This window comes from Phyllobates terribilis, unplaced genomic scaffold (genome assembly GCF_046119375.1).
Source record: "Phyllobates terribilis strain yellow unplaced genomic scaffold, ASM4611937v1 Scaffold_348__1_contigs__length_1988982, whole genome shotgun sequence".
In the NCBI taxonomy this organism is placed as follows: Eukaryota; Metazoa; Chordata; class Amphibia; order Anura; family Dendrobatidae; genus Phyllobates; species Phyllobates terribilis.
Window position 1 is genome coordinate 965,557 of NW_027363108.1, and position 24,405 is coordinate 989,961.

Genomic DNA, 24,405 nt, shown 5'->3' on the forward strand with positions numbered 1-24,405 from the left:
TTTCAAAATACGTTCTTCTTGTAAACACCGCAGGGTTCCAGAGTCAGACATACCTGGCTCAGATCATACAGCCCGTGCCTGATACCTGCTGCCCGTGGATGATGGGAGTCAGCTGTCAGGTTGCATTTGAAGGTGTAATGCAAAATAATGAAAGCACTGTACCCCAGCAATAAGACATGTCCATTAAAGAGATTATCTGGTAAAGGGTTTTCATGAGGGCTTAGGGTATGTGCCCATGATCTGGAGTAGCAGCGGTTTGGACGCAGCTCACCTACACTGTGTCCAAACTGCTGCGTTGTACAGTAGAAGGACAGTGGATGGATTTATAGAAATCCCATGCCCACTGTGCTTCTATTTGCTGCTGCGTAAACTCACCAGTGGTGCAGCTTTACGAGCCGCAGCATTTTAATGTCACATGTGGATTTACCTGCTGGCTCGGACACAGTGAAAATACGCTGTGTCCAAAGCGCTGCTGTAGCCGGATCGTGGGCACATACCCTTTGATTTTGTAAAAATAAAAACAACAAAATTAGTCTTAGGCTGTGTGCACACGATGTGTTTTTAATGTGTTTCCGCAGCGTTTATGCTGCGCTCAAAAATCCGCAGCATGTCCATTAATTTTGCGGAAACGCGGCATTTTCGCCGCCATAGACTTGCATTAGAACGCGCCAATACCGCAAGACTGCTTTTGTACTTGCGTTATTGGCGCGTTCTAATGTGCGGATGGTACCCGAGTGTGGAGAAGATGAGACTCTCCTCCACACCCAGGTACCATTAAAAAGCTGTAAAAACAAGAATAAAATAAAAAATAAGATATATTCACCTTCCGACGGCCCCCGGTCTCCTTCCCTCTGCTTACGTGCAAGACTGAAGGACGTCACAGTCGGTGACGTCACAGTCATGTGACCGCAGGCCCTTCAGCGCAGTGTCTCGCGATATCCCGGCAGCCAGGAACAAGCCCGGCAGCACACGCCGGGCCATCGGAGGGTAAGTATAGCTTTATTTTTTTATTTTTAAACATTCTTTTACGGTCACACTATATAAATCCATGCCGGTTGCATGGATCTATATAGTGTATAGTGTGACCTAGTTGTCAAGCACTTTCCAGGTGATGCTAAAATCGCCTGGAAAGCGCTTGTCAATCCTCATGCGGAAACGCATGTGAATCCGCATGTATTCCGCAGGAAAAACGCATGTACAATCTGCATGCGTTTTTTCTGCCAGGGAGATGCAGAAATGATGCAGAAATTTTCTGCTTCATTTCTGCATCGTGGGCACATAGCCTTACACACCTGCAGTCACCCTCCTTGATTCAGTGCAGACTGATCTGTGATAAGTCACAATAATGTCACCGTTCTACCAGACACAGGAGCACTGCAGCTTGTGATAGGCCGCAACGGTCAGGTAACTTGAACTGCATGCATCTTATGCTCACACTAGGGATCCAGTCTCTCTGCCCTTGTCCATATGTATGTCACTTGACAAATGGTAAGGTTTTTAATATTAGAGTTAGGACTGTCCCATAAGGGTTGCTGTGAAGTGGCGGGATGGCTTTCACATTATTTTGATCAAAATTATGTTAACTAAATACCCTTTATTATTTATCATTATTTTTTCACTGTGCGATTTATACATTTACTTTCAGTTATTTGGGTATTTTTCTTGTCTTTGGTTTCTCTCCGTTTAATGGCCTTGTGTGAACATGCATTTACATTTTGCATGCACATCTACTTACGTTTCAGTTCAGACCTTCAGGTTTTTTCTATGCATCCCAAGCTGTAGCAGTCGTGTGTCTGGTAAAACAGTGTCATAATTAATGATGTTGCAGACCATAGGGCTGTCTGCACTGAGTCCAGGAGGGGGACAGTAGCTGAGTATGATTTATTTTGTTATTTTTACAGAATCTGGCCTCCAGGCAATGAGCACTTTTGCCTGGACAACCCCTTTAATAAATGTATAGATACTCATCTTCCTAACTCCTGGCAGCTTTAATGTCACATTCCCTGATGCTTTTGTTTACAATTGCTGCAGAAATCTCACCCCAGATGCCCCATGTGACATCTCCAGCCAATCACTGGCTTCATGGTCTTGAGCCTTAAACCACTGACATGCTGCAAAAGACACTTAGGGCGTCCAGGTTGTGTGATCTGCAGCCCATGTAAATAGAATCATCAGTGACATGGCACTGGAGATCTGCAAACGATCAGTATAGGGCAGCAGGAGAAGCTGAACACCATATGTACAACGTATTTGGCTTCCCATCATGGAAGGAGCGCATAACAACATATGTCTCATCTACTTCCTGACCCACAACGATCTGTATGATCAGAAGTGGAGGCTTAAAGTGATGTGTACTTTTCTATACACTTCCAGAACATTGTTATCATATAGGTCTAAGGTGGACTCTGAGAATTAATATCACTGGTGGGCCCTATATACCCCAGTCCGACAGTGAATAAAATGGTGCAACAGGGATCTGTCTGATCCTTTCTCTACCATTCAGCTTGTATGTCTGAGTCCCAGCACAGCAGGCACAATTACATCACAAGATGGAGCCTGCTGCACAGAGCCTCAGTTCACGCGAATGGAGCAGCACAACAGTGGAACGTGGCTAGGTGAGTGATATTTTTTTTATCAGTCAGTACTTATAGGGCCATCATACTCTGTGGTGATGGGGACCATTGTGGGAGCGTTCATGTGTGTTTGGGGAAATTGTACTGGTAGGGCCATTATACTATATGAGGTGATATGGCGGTCTCATTATGTGGGGGTATATACTGTGGGGACATCATACTGTTTTGGAGTTCATGTGTGTTTGGGAGAATTCATTGTTGGGTGGGGGTATCATTCAGTGTGCTGGATGCATTCTTAGAGACATTATACTGTATGGAGCCTCAAAAGGTGTATTGTAGTGAGTGAAAACAGTAAGGGGCTTAAGAAGGAGCAAAATGGGAAGTGAGAGTTGCGTCTGGCCATAACTGTCATGATAACCTGAATAATCGCAGATTCAATCTTTTTCTTTTCATTAGGGATCCCTTTCAGCTCAGTCTCCTCTTTACTCTATTTCACTTCATGGGGCAAGACGGAAATAATGCTCCCTTGGATTGTTGGTCTACAGACTGCTGAATCAGAGCAGGACAATTTTGGGAGCAGCTGTACAGTTCAACAGATGAGACCTTCTGGTAAATGACATTATACAGATTGTCAAGTCTGGACCTGAGAACCTCTGAAGGAGGGTCCTGCACAGCTTCTTTCTTTTCAAAGCAAAACAGATGGGACCAACCATGACTGGTCCTTCTATTACCAAGTGCACCATAACTGCCCCGTCGTCTCCCTGCATGGTATGTATGCCTTGTCGATTGTTCAGTGGCTTCATAAAAGTTACCTGCTTCAATGGTACAATATTTCACTTCCACTTCTAATATTGCAGGCTATGTTCATATCCACTTGCCAGAGAGGCAAAAACAAGAATCCGGACATGCATAGGTGATAATCTTGTTGTTGGTGGAGGGATAACCCTTTTAAATGATGTTTAGAAACAAACTAGGAGTGTCTAACTGAGCACATTTTTTATTTTAAATTTAATTAATTTGGTTAAAAGAATGGTCATGTGAAAAGATATTTTATTATTACCCTTGTGGTTTTAGTTTGGAAATTTGAAAGAAGTGTGAAAATAATGCCCTCAAAAAATAAAAAAAAATGTTTAGGCCTTGTAGTTATGCCTTAAAGCTTTGATTTGTTGGTGGTGGGCGGGTGAGGGTAGAACGTTTGTTATCAAACTGGTTCATGGTTAGAGGATGGGGGACATTGTTACAGAAAGGAATTAGGATGGGAGATATTATTATCATTATAGAAAGAGACCCAGTATGGGGGACATTATTACAGGAAGAGGCCAGGATGATGAACATTATTACAGTGAGACCCGAAGTTCAATGCATTGAAAACCATGGGAAGTGTGGAGGCTCCACTTCCTGCAGCAGCGACCCAACCTTCTCGGACCCCGATCCACCACAGTTTCCCTCCCCCCGGTAAGCTATCATAAAAGCAGACTATAAGATGAACCACCATTTTATTAAAAATATTTTTTTCCTATTTTCCTTCTCAAAATTTGGGGTGCATCTTATAACCTGCAAAATACAGTATATACTAAAAATAGCTCTAATGTTCATGAAAATGAATGCAAGTTTGTTGCTGATGTAAGGAGGCTAATGGTCACGTAGACGATGGGAGGTATGTATCACAGAGATGGCTGGTCTCTGTAATGTAACCCAGAGTGCTTTCTCTAGTGCACGCATGCACTAAGAGGACTAATTGGTGCACCTGGGAGACGGGTTACGGGTTGTTAGGAGAGAATGGGCGGCTCTAGCAACCCACATACCTCACCTCTGGGTGTGGTTAACAGCCTATAAAATGGAGGCTGTTTGGCACATGGGCTGTGTTTGGAGGGAGAAGGTCTCCTGTTTGTTGTCTCCAGACTGAGCTGAGTGCTGGACCAGAGAACCAGCCTGTGTGACCATAGGTCTGGTTTACCAGAGACTTTGCTAAAGGACTGTCTTACTTTTGCTTTTGCCTGGACTAAAGGCTGTTTGTTTGCATTTTTCTTTTCACAGTTCATGAAGCCAATAAACCGCTACGGACATTTAAAGAAACATGCCTCCTTTTTGCCTGTCATCGCACCTGAGTGAGTACAATCCCTACACTGTGTGTCAGTGTTAAAACCTTTATGTAAGACTTAGGCTATGTTCACATGTTCCATTTTTGCTGCGTTTTTTTTTCTGCAGGCAAAACCTGCTCTCTTGGCAGTAAAGAAGGTGTTTACAAAAAGCAGGCTTTGCTGGATTTTTTTTGCTGGATTTTTTAGGATCCCAAAGTTCAGCTTTGCTTCCACCACTGAAGCATGAACACAGAGTACCAATGCAAGACATGTGTGAAAACATAAAACCACTTTTGGAAAAAAGTGCAATTTGATCAAATTATTTATTTGAAAAAGATCTTTATGTCTGAAAAGATAGTGACTATTCTAGCTGTTATGCTCACGCCCGGACTGTTTGGCGTGAACGTGGTTAGTGGTCCCACTGGGCCACGAACCGAGGAGCTCCTGGAGGGGCATGACTAGGGGCCTCGCCAGATCTGACCACAGATGCACGGCGGCTTAATTGACTCCGTGGTCTGAGGAGGAACGAGGGAGGTGGCCCAGGTGCTACTCCAGGTCAGACCCTGATCACACAGCTGTTGACCCACACCGGGGAATGCAGGAACAGGCAGCTACTGGCAGGTAGGTAAACAGGTTGGATAGTGACCAGTACAGACTGGGATACAGGAACGGAGGCGCAGGTGCCGAGGACAAGCAGAGCAGAGCGGAGCTGCAGGTGCCGAGGACAAGCAGAGCCGCAGGTGCCGAGGACAATCGGAGCAGAGCTCTGTTCACATGGAACAGACTGGCAAACACAGTGTGGCGCCCAGCTGCGCTTGGAGCCACAGATCCTAGAGGGGTGCATTAATGGATTCCTCCACAAGAGGCTCCCATAAACATTAACACATCTCCACCTTCCACCTCAGACCAGCAGAGGGAGCCCGTTAGGGATATAAATAGGGAAGGTGGAGCTAGGCAGAGAGAGTCTGAAGTGCACAGTGAGTGAAGAGCTGTGTGTGAGAAGAAGCACGCAGGTTGCTGTGTGAGGCAAGTTAGGCCTCCAGCGGTCCTGAAGCCCAGTCCAGACTCAAGGAGCTCAGGTTAGAGCCCAAGGCATGCCGACGCCGTAAGAGCGGTGAAGCGCGGCAAGCTGCCGTGAGTGTGAGTAGCCTAATGAGGGCCCGAGCATGGCCGAAGGCGAGTGGAAAGTGAGTAGCAGTGGGGGCAGAGGAGCTTAACCAGCTCACCCCGAAGCATATACCGGACACCGGGTCCGAGCTTACCGGGATCTCTATGACCCAGTAGGACATAACTGGAATCCCTGGAGAACTACAGGTCCCAGGATCACCAGAGAGCTGATACGTAACAGAGCCAGGAGACCCATAGGCCCCGTAAGCTGGGAGCGTGCACTCCAAGAGAAGGCCCTACCACAATGTCAGCCGGTGCAGGACGGAGACAAAGTTAGGCCTAGCTTCAGGCAGGTCAGGAACTTATTATGAAGAGTCAAGAATCAGGAGGCCCTATACCCGCTCCCTGGGGAGAATCCTGAAATGCACCCTTCACTCTGCAGTGCTCCGGGATGTGCCTGAATTTCCATCAGTAAAAGGTACAGAAGAGAACTGTGTGTGGCTGCCTGTCTTTCAGTAGTCCCTGCTGGGTCTCTTCTGTCCTGCATTCCCCCTCTCCATATGCTGCCCAAAGGCCCAGCTCCACCTGTGGGGAGCTATACCAACAAGCTGTCTTATCACCGGCCTCAGCGGACTGCTGCAGCGCTGGTGATCCTCACCAGATACCAAAGGTGGCGTCACGAACTCATATAATTATCCATCAACCCGCTTTTAAAGAGAGGCCCAGGGTACGGGCCCGGGAGCCGACCACCGCAACATCCCCCAAGGTCAGGCCTCAACAAGGCCTGGGCGCCAGGTCCTCCCCATCCCCTGGGCGCGACATTCTCTTAGAACACAGGAGGTAGGGAAACAGGACAAGCAGAACCAGATACACACAAGGTACTTGCTATGAAGTATTGAGTGGACACAAAACTCAAACACAGAAGTACAGAGATGAGTAGGAGTTAGGTGCTGGTTCAGACACTGCAGGAAAAGGGACAGAGACAAACAGGTAACTGGCTAGGACACAGTTCAGACAGGAACTGACACAGGAAAAAGATACAGGAACGAGCCTGGGCATTCAGCCCCCAGTGTGGCGGTAATAGACTAGAAGTCACAGATACAGGTAACAGGCCTGGTTACTCAGCCCCCAGGGTGGCGGAAACAGAGGCTGGGGACGCATTAGGACTGCGCACACTGTAACTTTAAGAATCAGGAAGTGCCAGCGCCGCCGCCCTAAGCCAGCAGACAAGAGACATGCACACAGCAGGTAGACGAGCATAGTGTGCAGCCTGGACTGGTAGGTAAGTTGGCGGTCTTGCATGGTGGGAGATGGTAAGCCATGCCAGCACGCTGCCAGGGATGTTAAACTAGCTTTTGTGAACAAAAAAAGCTCATATGAGTTCATGAAAAAATACACAATTACAAATGTAACAGCCGGAGGGAGGTGAATTGGTTGGAAATATTTTCCTTTAGACATTGGCAAAGCATTGAGATTGTAGGACACTGTTTACTTTCACCCTTTGGTAAGCCCTTGAGTTGCTCAGGTATTGTTCAATTTAACACCTTGGTGAGCCAATGATTCCTTTCACATATCACTAATTTAATTAAGCTGTACTAATCCTAATTGCAATGCTCATGTTAGGACATCAAGACATCATGATTTAAACTTGGGAAAATCACAAAAATAAATGTATTTCACATAATGCTGTACCCGCTTTTTTCACTAAAAACGCTGCAAAACCTGATACTTGCTTTTTTTTTGCTGCATTTTTGCACTTACTAATTGCTTTCTTTTAGGAGAAAAAACGCTGCAAAAATTCAGAAAAAAGTGACATGCTGCCTTTTTTTTGAAAAACGCAGCAGTTTTCCAATGCAGTCAGGAAAAAAAATCTTATGTGTGTGCATAAGATTTCAGAAATCTTGTAGCTTTCTGCTGGTACTGTAAAATGCAACATATAATGTTACATAAATTTTCATTAAAAAACACAGCAAAATCGCAACGTGTGAACATAGTTTTAATTGGCACTGGTAGAAACATTGGGTTAGATCAGGTGTGAGCAATTAATTTTTCCTGGGGCCACATGAGACACCGTGACTTGTGGAGGGCCGAGCCAATAGGCTGAAATTAATTCATACTTAATTCTGAATTAATTCAGAAGACATCCCCCTATACAGTATGAGCATGCACACAGCCCCCCTACTAGGGCCGCTGATCTCCCGACGGTAAGTGTGAAGGGAGGACCGCGGAGCGAGACCGCCGGTCGTGGTACTTCTGCTGCGAGCAGCCAGGAGATGACTGGCTAGCACCGGTCATCTCGCGGCTGCGTCGCCGCTGATCTCCTGATGGTGGCCTGCGTGTTTCAAATCCGGCGCCAATTCGCGGCCAGGTTGCGCCAGTCGCTAGGCTAGGTCCGCTGATCTCCCAACGGCAAGTGTGAAGGGAGGACCGGGGAACTTCTGCTGTCATGACCTGCAACATGAACTAAGGAAAGATGGGGAAGGCTGTCCCTACAATAAGACTAAGCTGAATCCCTACTATGTAGCGGGCTGTCTGTTCCTAGCAAACAGACCCACCTTAGTCCTCCGCTAGTCTGAACAGAGACCTATAGCATTAAGGAAGGGTTCTCTAAAAGAACTAAGGACTGGGACAAAAATGGGACACCTCCTAAACAGAGAAGTAGTTGCAGAACACAAAAATACAAACTGACAAAAAGGTACTAAAGGTCCCAGAAGGACCAAGTGAGCTGCCAGATAGGCACAGAAGCACCTGGCTAGAGAAGCAGTCAAAAACTGAAGTCCAGCACAGCCAAAAGGGCGGAGCTGGAATATAATGGCAAATGGTCACATGACCGCAAAACACAGGAAGGAAAAGAAAACAAACAGGAGGGTTCTAACAGTATCCCCTCTTTATGAGGATCCTCCAGATCCTCCAGGCCCAGGCCTATCCGGAAACCTCCTGTGGAAAGCTTTGACAAGTCTAGGGGCAGAGACATCATCCGCCCTTACCCAGGAGTTATCCTCGGGACCGAAACCCTTCCATGCGACGAGATACTGCAATCTCCCTCTATGCCATCTCAAATTCAGGATACGAGAAATTTCATATTCGCCGTCTTCCACCACAGGAGGAACTGTGACAGTGGCATCCCTATCAGATACACTACCGTTCAAAAGTTTGGGGTCACCCAGACAATTTTGTGTTTTCCATGAAAACTCATACTTTTATTTATCAAATGAGTTGCAAAATAATTAGAAAATATAGTCCAGACATTGACAAGGTTAAAAATCATTATTTCTATTAGAAAGAATAATTTTCTCCTTCAAACTTTGCTTTCGTCAATGAATGCTCCCTTTGCAGCAATTACAGCATTGCAGACCTTTGGCATTCTGTTAATTTGCTGAGGTAATCTTGAGAAATTTTACCCCATGCTTCCTGAAGCCCCTCCCACAAGTTCGATTGGCTTGATGGGCACTTTTTGCGTACCATATGGTCAAGCTGCTCCCACAACAGCTCAATGGGGTTGAGATCTGGTGACTGTGCTGGCCACTCCATTACAGATAGAATACCAGCTGCCTGCTTCTTCCCTAAATAGTTCATGCATAATTTGGAGGTGTGCTTTGGGTCATTGTCCTGTTGTAGGATGAAATTAGCTCCAATCAAGCGCTGTCCACAGGGTATGGCATGGCGTTGCCAAATGGAGTGGTAGCCTTCCTTATTCAAAATCCCATTTACCTTGTATAAATCTCCCACTTTACCAGCACCAAAGCCACCCCAGACCATCACATTACCTCCACCCTGCTTGACAGATGGCGTCAGGCACTCTTCCAGCATCTTTTCAGTTGTTCTGCGTCTCGCAAATGTTCTTCTGTGTGATCTAAACACCTCAAACTTTGATTTGTCTGTCCATAAAACTTATTTTGCAATCTTCCTCTGTCCAATGTCTGTGTACTTTTGCCCATATTAATCTTTTCCTTTTATTAGCCAGTCTCAGATATGGCTTTTTCTTTGCCACTTTGCCCTGAAGGTCAGCATCCTGGAGTCGCCTCTTCACTGTAGACGATGACACTGGCATTTTGCGTGTACTATTTAATGAACCTGCCAGTTGAGGAGCTGTGAGGCGTCGATTTCTCAAACTAGAGACTCTAATGTACTTGTCTTGTTCCTCAGTTGTGCAGCGGGGCCCCCCCACTTCTTTTCTACTCTGGTTAGAGCCTGTTTGTGCTCTCCTCTGAAGGGAGTAGTACACATTGTTGTAGGAAATCTTCAGTTTCTTGGCAATTTCTCGCATGGAATAGCCTTCATTTCTAAGAACAAGAATAGACTCTCGAGTTTCACATGAAAGTTCTCTTTTTCTGGCCATTTTGAGAGTTTCATAGAACAAACAAATGTAATGCTCCAGATTCTCAACTAGCTCAAAGGAAGGTCAATTTTATAGCTTCTCAAATCAGCCAAACCGTTTTCAGCTGGGCTAACATACTTGTGCAAGGGTTTTCTAGGGTTTTCTAAACATCCATTAGCCTTCTTACACAGTTAGCAAACACAATGTACCATTAACACACTGGAGTGGTGGTTGTTGGAAATGGGCCTCTATACACCTATGTAGATATTGCAATAAAAACAAGACGTTTGCAGCTAGAATAGTCATTTACCACATTAACAATGTATAGAGTGTATTTCTGATTCATGTAATGTTAGCTTCATTGAAAAAAAAATGTTCTTTTCTTTCAAAAATAATGAAATTTCTAATTGACCCCAAACTTTTGAACGGTAGTGTACATCAACCTTTTTCAACAAGGAAACATGAAACACAGGATTAATCTTCCAGGAAGTAGGGACATCCAACCTAACAGCAGACGGGTTAACCACCTGAAGCACCTTAAATGGCCCCACAAACTTAGGACCCCATTTTTTAGAGGGAATCCTCATCCGCAGGTTCTTTGAGGACAACCAAACCATGTCACCCACAGTAAACAAAACCTCCTTACGTTTTCTGTCAAAATACTTTTTGGACTTCTTGTTAGCCTCTTGAAGGTTGCAACGTACATTAGTCCAAACTCTCTCCAAATCACCAGAAAAATTCTCCTCCTCCGGCACCGCCGACCCCAATTTGGAGAACAAACCAAAAGATGGATGTCTCCCAGTACAACAAAAAAAGGAGAACACCCAGCAGAGGAGGATGTATGGTTGTTAAGAGCAAATTCTGCGAGAGGCAGAAACTCAGACCACACCTCTTGATTGTCTGCCACAAAACAACGCAAAAACTCTTCAATATCCTGGTTCTTTCTTTCAGTCTGTCCATTAGACTCAGGATGATACCCAGACGAAAATGACAAATGGACTCCCAACCTGTCACAAAAAGCACGCCAAAAGCGAGCCACAAACTGAGGTCCTCTATCAGAAACAATATCCGTGGGAACGCCATGGAGCTTGACAATCTCCTTAACAAACGCCTTAGCGAGTGTCTTGGCGCAGGGCAACTTAATGAATGGAACCAAATGACACATCTTACTAAAACGGTCCACGACCACCCAGATGACAGTGAAACCTTCGGACACAGGAAGATCAGTAATAAAATCCATTGTGAGATGCATCCAAGGCGCACTAGGAAACTCCAGAGGGCAAAGCAACCCCGCAGCAGGGGTATGTGAAGCCTTTGACCTGGCACACACAGTACATTGACGCACCCACTTGATGACTTCCTTCTGCCATCCAGGCCACCAAAAACTGCGACTTATAAGTCTCTTAGTCTCAGAAATTCCTGGATGACCTGCCAACCGAGACTCATGACCAGGGGTGGATTAAGAGTAGCAAGGGCCCTGGGCAGTTTAGAAGTCGCGGGCCCCCCCCCCACACACACACCTGATTTATCACGTGACATGTCACATGATCCCCTGTGATAGATCATGTGATAGTTCACGGGAAATTCATTTGGCACAATATTAATTGTGCTGCCCCATCAGAGCAGCACAATATAGGGGCAGATGCCCTGTTTCCAGCGATGTGTCACTTTTTCAGCTGCTTGTTGTCATTTTGAGAAAATCACCGTTTTATCTGCTGCAGATCTAGCAGCTCTCTGAATGCTGCGCTCTGTATAGCCCCACCCACACCACTGATTGGCAGCTTTCTGCCCATGCTCAGTGTACACAGAAATCTACTGATCAGTGATGGGGGTGGGGTCCTACAGAACTTACTAGTCATCTAGTGATAATTACCTTCTGACAAATCAATGATTTTATCAAAACAACACGAAGCAGCCCAGTAAGTGACACATTACTGGAATCAGTGCCTCTAACCCTACATTATGCTGCTCTCAGATTAGGTGGCAAAAACCTGATGACAGATTCCCTTTAAAGGAGCAGTAAACACAAAAAAAGTTTGCATTAAAAAAATACAAGCCATTTGTGAAATTAACTTTTTTTCATTGTTAACCACTTCGCACCAGAGCCTGTTTTTGCCTTCGTGACCGGGCCAATTTTTTCAATTCTGACCACTGTCACTTTATGAATTAATTACTCTGGAACGCTTCAACGTATTCCCCTGATTCTGAGATTGTTTTTTCGTGACATATTGTTCTTCATGACAGTTGTAAAATTTCTTTGATATAACTTGCGTTTATTTGTGAAAAAATCGGAAATTTGGCGAAAATTTTGCAATTTTCAAACTTTGAATTTTCATGCCCTTAAATCAGAGAGATATGTCACACAAAATAGTTAATAAATAACATTTCCCACATGTCTACTTTACATCAGCACAATTTTGGAACCAAAATTGTTTTTGTTAGGGAGCTATAAGGGTTAAAAGTTGACCATCGATTTCTCATTTTTCCAACAAAATTTACAAAAACATTTTTTTAGGGACCACATCATATTTGAAGTCACTTTGAGGGGTCTTTATGACAGAAAATACCCAAAAGTGACACCATTCTAAAAACTGCACCCCTCAAGGTGCTCAAAACCACATTCAAGAACTTTATTAACCCTTCAGGTGCTTCACAGGAATTTTTGGAATGTGGAAGAAAAAAATTAACATTTAACTTTTTTCACAAAAGTGTTACTTTAGACCCAATTTTTTTTATTTTCACACGGGTAACAGGAAAAAATGGACCCAAAATTTTTTTGTGCAATTTCTCTTGAGCGTGCTGATACCCCATATGTGAGGGAAAACCACTGTTTGGGCGCACTGCAGGGGTCGGAAGGGAAGGAGCGCCATTAGACTTTTTGAATGTAAAATTTGTCTGAATAATTAGCAGACGCCATATTGCGTTTGGAGAGCCCCTGATGTGCCTAAATAGTGGAAACCCCCCACAAGTGACACCATTTTGGAAACTATACCCCTTAGGGAACTTATCTAGATGTGTGGTGAGCACCTTGAACCCCAAGGTGCTTCATAGAAGTTTATAATATTGAGCTGTAAAAATAAAATGTTTACATTTTTCCCACAAAAACGTTTTTCATCCCTTAATTTTGTATTATCATAAGGGTAATTGGAAAAATTGCACCATGAAATTTGTTGTGCAATTTCTCCTGAACACGCTGATACCCCATATGTGGGGGAAAACCACTGCTTTGGTGTACGGCAGGGTTCGGAAGAGAAAGGAGCGCTATGTTGGCTGGGATAGGCAGCAGACACCATGTCACATTTGAAGAGTCGCTGACATGCCGAAACAGCAGAAACCCCCACAAGTGACCCCTTTTTGTAAACTACACCTCTCAAGAAATTCATCTAGGGAAGTAGTGAGTATTTTTTAATTTATACCATTGGGCAGTGAAAAAAGCATAATTATATTTTTACCACAAAAAAATGTTTTACTCTCAGATTTTACATTTTCACACAGGGCAACGGGTAAAAATGGTGCCGAAATGTGTCACACAATTTCTTCTAAAAGTGTCAATACCCCATATGTGGCTGTATCGTACCGCTCAGCCATACGGCGAGATCTGGGGGGGAGGAGTGCTATTTGACAATTGGAGAACAAATTATTGTAGAATAGGCATTTGGATTTGGGAGCACAAAATTTTCTGAATTTCTTTTGGGGGGGCAAGGGCCATTTCGCTTTTCCAGAGCCTTTCTGCTACCAGTAACTTGGAAGTCCCTTATATTTTTAACAGATGATGGACCTGAGTGGGGACTAGCTTTTTTTGAGGACTGAGTTGAAGCTTTTATTGGGAACATTTTACGTAACATTTATCCGGCGCTCTAGGCTGAGCACTTACATCGGGGTTTCCATCTAAATTTCCAAGTGATGTAATTCAGATGAAACCCCTGCCGGATCCATTCACTGTAATGAGGCAGCAGAGTTACTCTGGACTCTGTCTGGCCTCTGTTTAGCGGTGTCCTTTTTTTCAGAAGTGCACAAAACTGTGGCCAACCGCACTTTTATGCACGCCTAAAACAAATGACACCGTGGGATCACAGGCCAGACGGCGTCCACAGTGGCCTATCCTATATCTGCCTCATTACAGGGAATCTTCCGTCATGGGTTCCGGCTGAATCACGTATTTCAGAGATTTATACGGAAACTCTGGTGTAAGCGCTCAGCGCAGAGCACAGGATAAATGTGAGCAGAGCCTTACTGCGATCTTTGGGAGACATAATAAACAAATCAGTAGCAGGTGAAGAATTTGTTTTATTTATTTTTTACGCCGTTCCTAGTGTGATATAACTGATTAGATTACTTTATTCTTCAGGTCGGTGCGATTACAGAGATACCAGATTTATATCGGGTTTTTATGACCGACAGCTGTCACACACTAAAAGACGCTTTTTTTTGCAAAATCTAGTTTTTGCATCACCATATTTTGAGAGCTATAATTTTTCCATATTTCGGCCGACAGAGTCATGTGACAGCTTGTTTTTTGCGGGACAAGTTGACATTTTTATTGGTACCATTTTTATTGGTACGTGACATTTTTTGATCGCTTTCTATTCCGTTTTTTGGGAGGTAAAATTAACAAAAACAAACAATTCAGGAATGATTTTTTGAGTTTTTTTTTATGCCATTCTGCGTGTGGTAAAAGTGATCAGGCAGCATTATTCTTCGGATCAGTACGTTTACAGCGATACTACACTTACTGTATTTTTTTTTATGTTTTGGCGCTTTTACACAATAAAACAATTTTATAGGAAAAACAATTTTTTTGCATTGCTTTATTCTGAGCGCTATAACTTTTTTACTTTTTGGCTGATGGAGCTGAGTGGCGGCTTTTTTTTTGCAGAACAAGATGACGTTTTCAGCGGTACCATTTTTATTTCTATTTTGTTTTTTGATCGCATTTTTTTCCACTTTTTGTTTGGCAATATGATGAAAAAGCATATTTTTTTGCTCCGTTTTTTATTTATTTTTATTACGGTGTGCACAGAAGGAGTTAATTAGTGTGACACTTTTATAGCTCGGGTTGTTTTGGACGCGGCGATACCAAATATGTGTACTTTTTTTGGTTTTGTAAAAATATACGGATTTATTGGTTTAATATTTTATTTATTTATTTTGTGATTTTTTTTAATAGTTTAAAAACTTTTTTTTTACATTTTTACTTAGTCCCTGTATGGGACATTAATTTTTATTTTTCTGATCACTGATCTCATGTAATGTAATAGACATATATTACATTAAATGAGATCTTCGCTGACTGTGTCACAGTCAGTCTCCTGCCTGGCTTCAGCTGCAGGCTGAGCCAGGCAGGACACCATATATGGCAGAGCTGGAGGCGGTCATGTGACCTCCAGCTGCCATAGCAACGCCAGGTCCTGGAAGGTATCAGGGGTCGTCGGAGAGGTAAGTAAGACGACCCCCTCTCCTCCTTCTATCTGCCGCGATCACTATAGATCGCGGCATATAGAACATAGCAAAGGGTTAACATCACTGGGACCTGATCCAATCAGGTCCCGATGATGTTCCCTGTCAGAGCTAACGCTCTGCACCGGAATCGCAGCGCTTGCAGGACCCTGGGGGGTCCTGAGCGCTGCGAGACCACCCACCGTTTTTAAACGTCGGCGCTGCACAGAGCCCAGCAAGCGCCGACGTTTATCTACAGTGGGCGGTCGGGAACCGGTTAATTCACATTTGACTGTATCTTCAACACTTTTGTCAGCAGGTCTTATTACAGACTCTGAATAGGGCAGCTCTCTCCCTCTCCCTCAGCAGAAAGTCACAGCATGGTTAAAAAACGGGATCTTTTATGATTTTCTCATAATAAATAAAAAAGGACATGCAAGTCCTCCAAACTATTTTCCGTTTCTCTATAGGGGAGGTCCTAAATCTTTCTTGTTCTTTAGTTGATCACATGTCAAAAAAGGCAAAGCATTTACTATGAACTCGCCTAAAAAAATATACACTTGGAGAGTAATATCATCATCTGCATGTAAATATTCCTGGACTCTAAGGGCTCGCTCACACTGTCGTATAACACGGCCGAATGCTATGTGATGTTTTATCGGATAGGATTCGGCCCTATGTTATACTATGGGACAGTGCAGATCTGCGATTATTGGCATGAGAAAATAATCTCATTCGATATTCGGACCATGTGCACCCATACAAGTCTATGGGTGCACGTAAAACATTGGACTGCACTCGGATGTCATCCAAGTGCAGTCCGATGAACACTCACAGAGACTATGGAGAAGATGGAGAAATTAAGTTCTCCATCTTCTCCATATCTGTGCTGCGAGAGAATCAGATCACACTCAGTTGAAACTCTGACAGAGTTTGAGCCGAGTGTCATTAGCATAATTGGCCCTATTCTCTTGCATGAGAGAATATATGGCTTAGTGAGTGGACCCTAAAACTGAATAGTAGTGACGGACAGGCACCTCACAAGCGGCATCCATGTAGCTCTCAGATGTCATGTAGGTAGGGCTTCATTCCATGGGGTAGGGCTTAATTTCAAGGTATGTAAAAAAATGGACTTCAAATAAAAATTAAATGAACACAAAAAGCACTAATTGAATTATTTTTTTCGTATTTATGTTTGCAGCCCCTTTAAAAACCCTTTGAGGACCAAGGCACATATATGTCCCATAGTTTTAAACTGGAAAAAAATTTGATTGAATAAAATTTAAGGTCCTCCAAGGTTTAAGTAGGTCATAAATTCATATGAATACTTGCTCATACAATTGCACATGCCAAAAGATGAAGAAGAACAGAATCAAAAATATGACATTAAGTGGAGCACTTACAGGTATTCAAGGTAAAAGAGACCAGCAAAGGCATCGTCTCGAATGACAGTAAATGAGTTAGAATTCAGCAAGCTGAAAATGAAGACAGCAGGTTAGAAGCGAACCAGACTTTATGGTGCTCAGAATTAGTCAAGCAGAATTTATTGACTGCTCTTGCAAAGCACTGAGACTCCCGCTGTGTATAGATGGCTACGTGCGGCCTCCCACTGTGTATAGATGGCTACGTGCGGCCTCCCACTGTGTATAGATGGCACCGTATAGATGGCTACGTGCGGCCTCCTGCTGAGTATATGTGTATAGATGGCTACGTGCGGCCTCCTGCTGAGTATAGATACCGCACGGCACCCCCCCCAGAGACAGCAGGAGGCCGCATGGTCCCATCTATACTCAGCAGGGGGCCGCACGGCGCCATCTATACACAGCAGGGGGCCGCACGGCGCCATCTATACACAGCAGGGGGCCGCACTGCGCCATCTATACACAGCAGGGGGCCGCACTGCGCCATCTATACACAGCAGGGGGCCGCACTGCGCCATCTATACACAGCAGGGGGCCGCACTGCGCCATCTATACACAGCAGGGGGCCGCACTGCGCCATCTATACACAGCAGGGGGCCGCACTGCGCCATCTATACACAGCAGGGGGCCGCACTGCGCCATCTATACACAGCAGGGGGCCGTATTGCGCCATCTATACACAGCAGGGGGCCGCACGTCGCCCCCCCAAGAGACAGCAGGAGGCCGCACGGCACCAACTATACTCAGCAGGGGGCCGCACGGCGCCCTCTATACACAGCAGAGGGCCGCACGGCGCCATCTATACACAGCAGGGGGCCGCACGGCGCCCCCCCCAGAGACAGCAGGAGGCCGCACGGTGCCAACTATAGTCAGCAGGAGGCCACATGTATGCAGTCACGCACACACACAAACATACATACACGCATAAACACATTTGAAACACAAAAATACATATAAACAGACATCACACAATGATATCTGCGCACGCACGCACGCACGCACACACTTTCTGCCGAACTACAGTTGGACCAACAGAACAAGATGCCACACCCAACAGCATGGGTTCCTCAGTTAACTCAAACCTAGGTGCCCTTGACCCCAGGCCCCCTGGAAATTGGAGTGTCTCCTTATGTCTCTGGCAAAGACGGCGGTTAACACACAAACGCCTCTTCAAAAAACCAACACCTCAGACTCCAGAACTAGGCAGCATAAATCTAACACTGGGAATTCCAGAATGCCAGAGGCGAGCATATATAGGAGAGGGGAGAGGCCAACACTGAACAGCTGGAAAGCTCTAGCAGCTCTCAACTGAACAGATTAACCTTTGCACTGCTAGCAGAAACCTTCACGGTTTAATATGATAGTGAAGTGCTTCTAATCAGTGCAGGAGCTCAGACGCCGCAGACTTCTGGCCCCTCTAGTTACGGTAAACCCGTGGTACCTGGATTCCAGCGATGTGTCACTTACTGAGCTGCTTGATGCAGTGTTGATAAAATCCCTTTATTAGCTGCAGATATTCTGCCTATGCACAGGGCACACAGAAAGCTGTCAATCAGTGGTGCGGGTGGGGTTATATATAGAGCTCATGAATGTGGAGGACTACATGGTAGCAGGTTTACTAGTCCTTGAGTGATAAAACTAAAACAAGCAGCCAGTTATTGAGACATGGCTGGAATCAGAGTCTCTGTCTCTATATAATCAGAATCTAATAAGAGTATAGATGCAAGTGTACAATAAATCTGGAACAATAAAGAAGTAACAGTATATCATAAATTATATCTACCTTACAGGTAGCATATGCATTATAATTATATACAACGTCACTAAGAAAAAGTACCTCATTTGCGTCGACCACCAATAATACACCTTGGCATGCAGAAAGGGACCTTGAAACTTCATAGCTAAAATCAACATGACCCTACAAAAGTACAAAAACTTTAAAAGGGAAAACATGTTGGACAAATATGGATTGATGGATACAAGGCGCATTCTTAAATAACCATATTTAAATGTGAGGGGAGTCATTTCGTATGTAGATGGACAAAGAATGCTGAGCGTGTGAAACATGTTGCTATGTTGCATAAGTTTTTCACTTGAACCTTGTGGATTAATGGACTTTTAAAGATGAAATAATGAAGATGGATTTTATGGAGCTGGAGTTCCTTTTCTTTTTCCTGTGATTTACACACGTGAGGCCACACGATCTCCGGGCTTCAGCACGCCGAGAGCCGCTGTGGGTGAGCTGGGTTTTTTTTTTCTATAGCATTCTTAAATAGGCTGTGCCAAGATCCCAACTTTATGGCTATTCTGTACGGGTGTGACAACCGGGACCTCCAATGATCAGAAGAACTGATGTCTCACATCCCCTTTTTTAATGGAGTGGTGCCATTGTCTACGGGACAGATGGAGATAGCTGAGCTGTGAATTCGGCCATCTTCGGCAGCCCATTAGCCTTTGAGTGGAGCAGCAGTGCACACGCTCATCTGCCAATCCATGGGCGTAATATGGCTCGTGCACCTGATTTCCTGTGATTGGGAGTCCCAGAGATGGGTCCCCCAGCAATTAGCAAGCAATCTGTTCTGTGGATAAGTTGTAATCTGAGAGCAAACTCTTTCAATGTTAAAATATTGGATAGCTCTTATGGGCGTCTATAAAAAAACAAAAAAAATTAAAAAAAAACAGTGTTATATCTACAGCAGAGGTCTCAAACACGCGGCCCGAGGGCCGCATGCAGCCCCTGAGGCTGCTTAGTGCGGCCCCCAGGCACCGGAGCCCCCGTAATGATTGCGGCCTGGTCCTGAGGGCCGCTTAAGTCAGTGATTCTTTTCAGTTGAATGTTCTACAAGTTAGGGACCAGCATGGACACTTACTACAAGATGAGCACCAGGATGGGCATATTACTACAAGATGAGGACCAAGATGGGCACATTACTACAAGATGAGGACCAGGATGGGCACATTACTACAAGATGAGGACCAGGATGGGCACATTACTACAAGATGAGGACCAGGATGGGCACATTACTACAAAATGAGGACCAGGATGGGCACATTACTACAAAATGAGGACCAGGATGGGCACATTGCTACAAAATGAGGACCAGGATGGGGGACATTACTACAAAATGAGGACCAGGATGGGGGACATTACTACAAAATGAGGACCAGGATGGGGGACATTACTACAAAATGAGGACCAGGATGGGCACATTACTACAAGATGAGGACCAGGATGGGGGACATTACTACAAAATGAGGACCAGGATGGGGGACATTACTACAAAATGAGGACCAGGATGGGGGACATTACTACAAAATGAGGACCAGGATGGGCACATTACTACAAGATGAGGACCAGGATGGGCACATTACTACAAGATGAGGACCAGGATGGGCACATTACTACAAGATGAGGACCAGGATGGGCACATTACTACAAGATGAGGACCAGGATGGGCACATTACTACAAGATGAGGACCAGCATGGGCACATTACTACAAGATGAGGACCAGCATGGGCACATTACTAAAAGATGAGGACCAAGACTGGGGACATTACTACAAGAAATTGGTTAGAATTACTATATGGTGCTAATTGTGAGAAAAAAAAAAATCACTGTATGTGGCCAATTAGGGGGCACAAAAAGTAAATACAAATTGTAAAAACTGTAAACTTGTAAAAACTATAAAACTGTACCATAGGCCATAAAATGAATGCCATTTAAAAGAATAAAATAAAAAAAAAAAAACAATGGTCAAAAAATAATCAAAAGGTGTATAGAAAAAACAATATGGTATCATTAAAAATGTCATATCATCCTGCAAAGAATGCGGCCCTTCAAATTCACATTTTTTCTATGTGTGGCCCATATAGTTAGCCGAGTTTGAGACCCCTGATCTACAGGGTGGGCTATTTATAGGATACACCTAAATTAAATGGGAATGGTTGGTGATATCAACCTGAAACAACGGATACTGGAAGCCTGTGCTAGCATTTCTTCTGCGATGTTGCCATCAGTGTGTCAAGAGTGGGAGAAGAGGGCTGCATGGACAATCCAACACAATGGGCAGCACTTTGAACACATTTTATAAGTGGTCATAAACTTGTAGAAAACTCATGAAAGAATAAAGTTACCTTAAAACCAAGCACACCATTGTTTTTCTTATGAAATTCTCAATGAGTTTGATGTGTCACATGACCCTCTTCCCATTTAAAAAAATAAAGTTGGATCCAAAATGGCTGACTTCAAAATGGCCACCATGGTCACCACCCATCTGGAAAAGTTTTCCCCCTCCCATATACTAATGTGCCACAAACAGGAAGATGATATCACCAACCATTGCCATTTAATTTAGGTGTATCCATATAAATGACCCACCCTGTAAATTAATTATTATTATTATTATTATTATTATTATTATTAGAGCAGCTGCTGCATTTTGTATAACTCATTCAGTATCTGAACATCCGCAACAAGACCACAGAGAAACAAATCAAGAAGAAACGTCACACTCACCGGAGTGTGGATCAGGTTCAGGAGATACTTCTTTCCCTGGTAAGTGTAAAGCAGAGACGCAGTCTGGGCCTTCACCGTAATCCCGGCTCCCTCTCCACCTGCAGCTTGGCCAGAACTTGCTTATTGGAGGCGGCTTTTGGAATACACCCTGAGGGAAGGAGCGAGACACCAGAATCCACACTGTTAGCTCGTGGTGGCAGTGTCCCCCTCCATAATAGTCTGTCAATGGTAGCTTGTTTCTGTGTTTTATATATGTATTTTAGGTGTGTAAACCCTCTTCATGTGTACAGCAGCCTGGAATGAACGCTGCTTAAAAAAATAAACAATAGAGTAAGGCCTCATTCAGACCACAGTGATTTCTCTTGTAGGTAAAAAAAAAAAAAAAGACCGATTTTCATCAGCTTTGTTTTGCATCCGAGAAGTTCTAAACTTTGATTTGGATCAAAATCCGACAGGTCAACGTGTTTCGGTGAAAAATACGCGGCCCGCAGAAATATGTGAACAGCCCTAGACTATAATAGATATGAGCTCTGTGAAAAACAAGGATAGAGCTCGTACGAGATCCAACATTTCATTCTATAAATCTACATAAATAATTAAGTAATGTGCCAAATTGCTTTTTTTTTTGTTTATGTTCTGCGTGTACGGAGGGAAAGTTCCCAGTGCTAGTGTCTATGGTGCTCCATTAGGCTAGGGCTACCTTGTGACTAAGTGTGGCGCTACTGATTGAGCAATAGCTCCAGTTCAAAGCAACACACTAATTTTAAAAGGAAATCTTCTAAACCTCAGATGTGGGCATGCAGGCCTTTGAAATGTAAATCTAAACCAATGGACACTTTTATATCTTCTATCTGTTGCTGCACTTCTAAGTAAATAGCATTTTGGTTCACATGCAAATAAGGAGTTAAGTCTCTGTCTCCTGAGATTATCTCCCACATCAAGCATCAGTCTCTTTAGGCTACGTTCCCATTGCTTTTGGTGAGTTTTCGATGTTGCAGATTTTCTACAGCATTCCTGCACCTATTAAGTAAAATAGGTTACTTGTTTTTTTTTTTGCTTTAAATCTGTAACATCAAAAACTCACGAAAGCTCATGGTGGGAACTTAGCCTCAGGTGTCAATGACAGCTCACAGTTTTTTGGAACGTCAGGCACCAGGCAAGGAAAATCAGACAGTGAGCTATCAATCAAGATAAAGAGGCTGGTGCTGGGCAGGGAAGCAACCTTGGAAGGCTGAGGCTCGGTAAGTGCTCCGTTACACCCAGAGCACTCAAATGCAGCAACAGATAAAAGATATAGAGGTGTCTATGGATTTAGCTTTCCAAATCCTGCATGGTCATGAATGGGAATAGGAGGGAGGGGTATATTAATTAATCATTAGCGCTACAAAAATTTTCACTTCAAGCATCAGTAAAACAGAGGCCAAAAACGAATCCTTAGAGGCATCTGGTAACTATTAGTGATGATCGAGAGTGTTCTATCAACCCCTTCGGCGAGCACGTTCGGGTGCTCGCTGAATATTTTGGCATGCTCGAAATTTCTTTTAAGGTCGCCGTGCCTGCAAGTGCCACGGCTGTTAGACAGCGTGCTCGCCGAAGGGGTTAATAGAACACGCTCAATCATCACTAGTCAATATACATTAGTATACCATAAAAAACAACAACATATTACATAGTGAATAACACAGACAGTGAAAGTAAAAAATAGTTTTCCAGCACACGATGTAGAAAAATTAGAAAAAGCCTTTATTTAATCCATCGTTAAAAAATACAATTCCAACAGAGATAAAAGCATGTGTAAGCTTCCGCGTTTCGGATCATATTTGACCCTTAGTCATAGCATAAAGTACTGAATAAATGTTGCACTTTTCAAGGAAAACAGTCAAGGGAGCTGCCAAGGGTAACACCCACCAAAATCAGCTGTGATATTAGCTCACTAATTCAAGGCTAGCAGTGATCTAAACACTAGTATAACCCTATACTACATCCATCCTCTACAAACATATTACAATGTGAACTGTCACTTAGTAATGCACTAATTATTTGATCACTTTTTACCCAAGTTTTTTATATATATGAATTCATTGAATAAACAATTGATGCACTATTTAAATATATATGTAACAATAAGAGCTTCTAAAGATATCATTACCTATTTTCTAAAAATTATTGTTCTAACATTTGATTTCAAGGGCATACTTTTCCCCCAAAAAAATAAAATAATATCTCTATTTTAAAACCATATGAGAATGGCTGGAAATTATTACAAAACGTAATTAGCATGCTTTGTTTTGTATACTATTGATTATAGAGTCCCCTAGATTGATCACAAAAAATAAAAAAAATAAAAAATGTATTTAATAAATTCCTCAATTTGTCCCAACTTTTTTAATATAGATACATCAATTCATGTCTTAGATTTAGTCCTGCTGGGTATCTGGTATTTAGTTTTAGAATCCATCGAGCTTCAGTCATCTGGAGTAATTTAACCCTATCTCCACCTCGCCGGGGAGCAGAAACAAATTCCAAAGCACTTACTCGAAGGCTACTTAAATCCCCCTTGTGTTCATTCAAAAAATGTTTGGAAGCCCCCGAAAGACTGCGGGTAGTGACATTGTTAATGTCATAAATGTGCTCCGACAGTCTTTTTCTTACACTGCGGCTTGTAGATCCCACATATTGTTTTCCGCATATCGTGCAAAAAATGATATAAACCCAGTGGTCAGTAGCACAGTTCATGAAAGTCTTAAGATTAAATACTTGACCCTCATTACTTATGACAGACTTGTTATTATTTATCATGAATTTGCATAAACCACATGACTTCTACCCGCATCTAAATGAGCCCTTAGTGGACTCATTTAAAAAATGGTTGTAAATTTGTTCCAAAAAAATCCCTGACAATAGGAAATGTAATCTCCCTGAGTGAACTCAGAGAAAATACAGGCAAAATAG

General features: G+C 43.6%; 1 long non-coding RNA gene across 4 annotated transcripts in view; it reads right to left on the reverse strand.

Annotated features, from left to right (window-relative positions):
• LOC141222237 (uncharacterized) overlaps window positions 1-24,405 on the reverse strand; it is a 175,663-nt gene that overhangs the window by 139,567 nt on the left and 11,691 nt on the right. For 2 of the 4 annotated variants that reach the window (XR_012290076.1, XR_012290075.1), the window contains exons 2-4: window positions 21,454-21,601; window positions 18,774-18,854; window positions 16,919-16,990 (exon numbers count right to left, since the gene is read on the reverse strand). The exons of 1 other annotated variant lie outside the window; for it this stretch is intronic. This is a non-coding gene — a long non-coding RNA (uncharacterized lncRNA). The remainder of the gene's footprint in view (window positions 1-16,918; window positions 16,991-18,773; window positions 18,855-21,453; window positions 21,602-24,405) is intronic. One more of the 4 variants, XR_012290077.1, reaches the window with a different exon arrangement.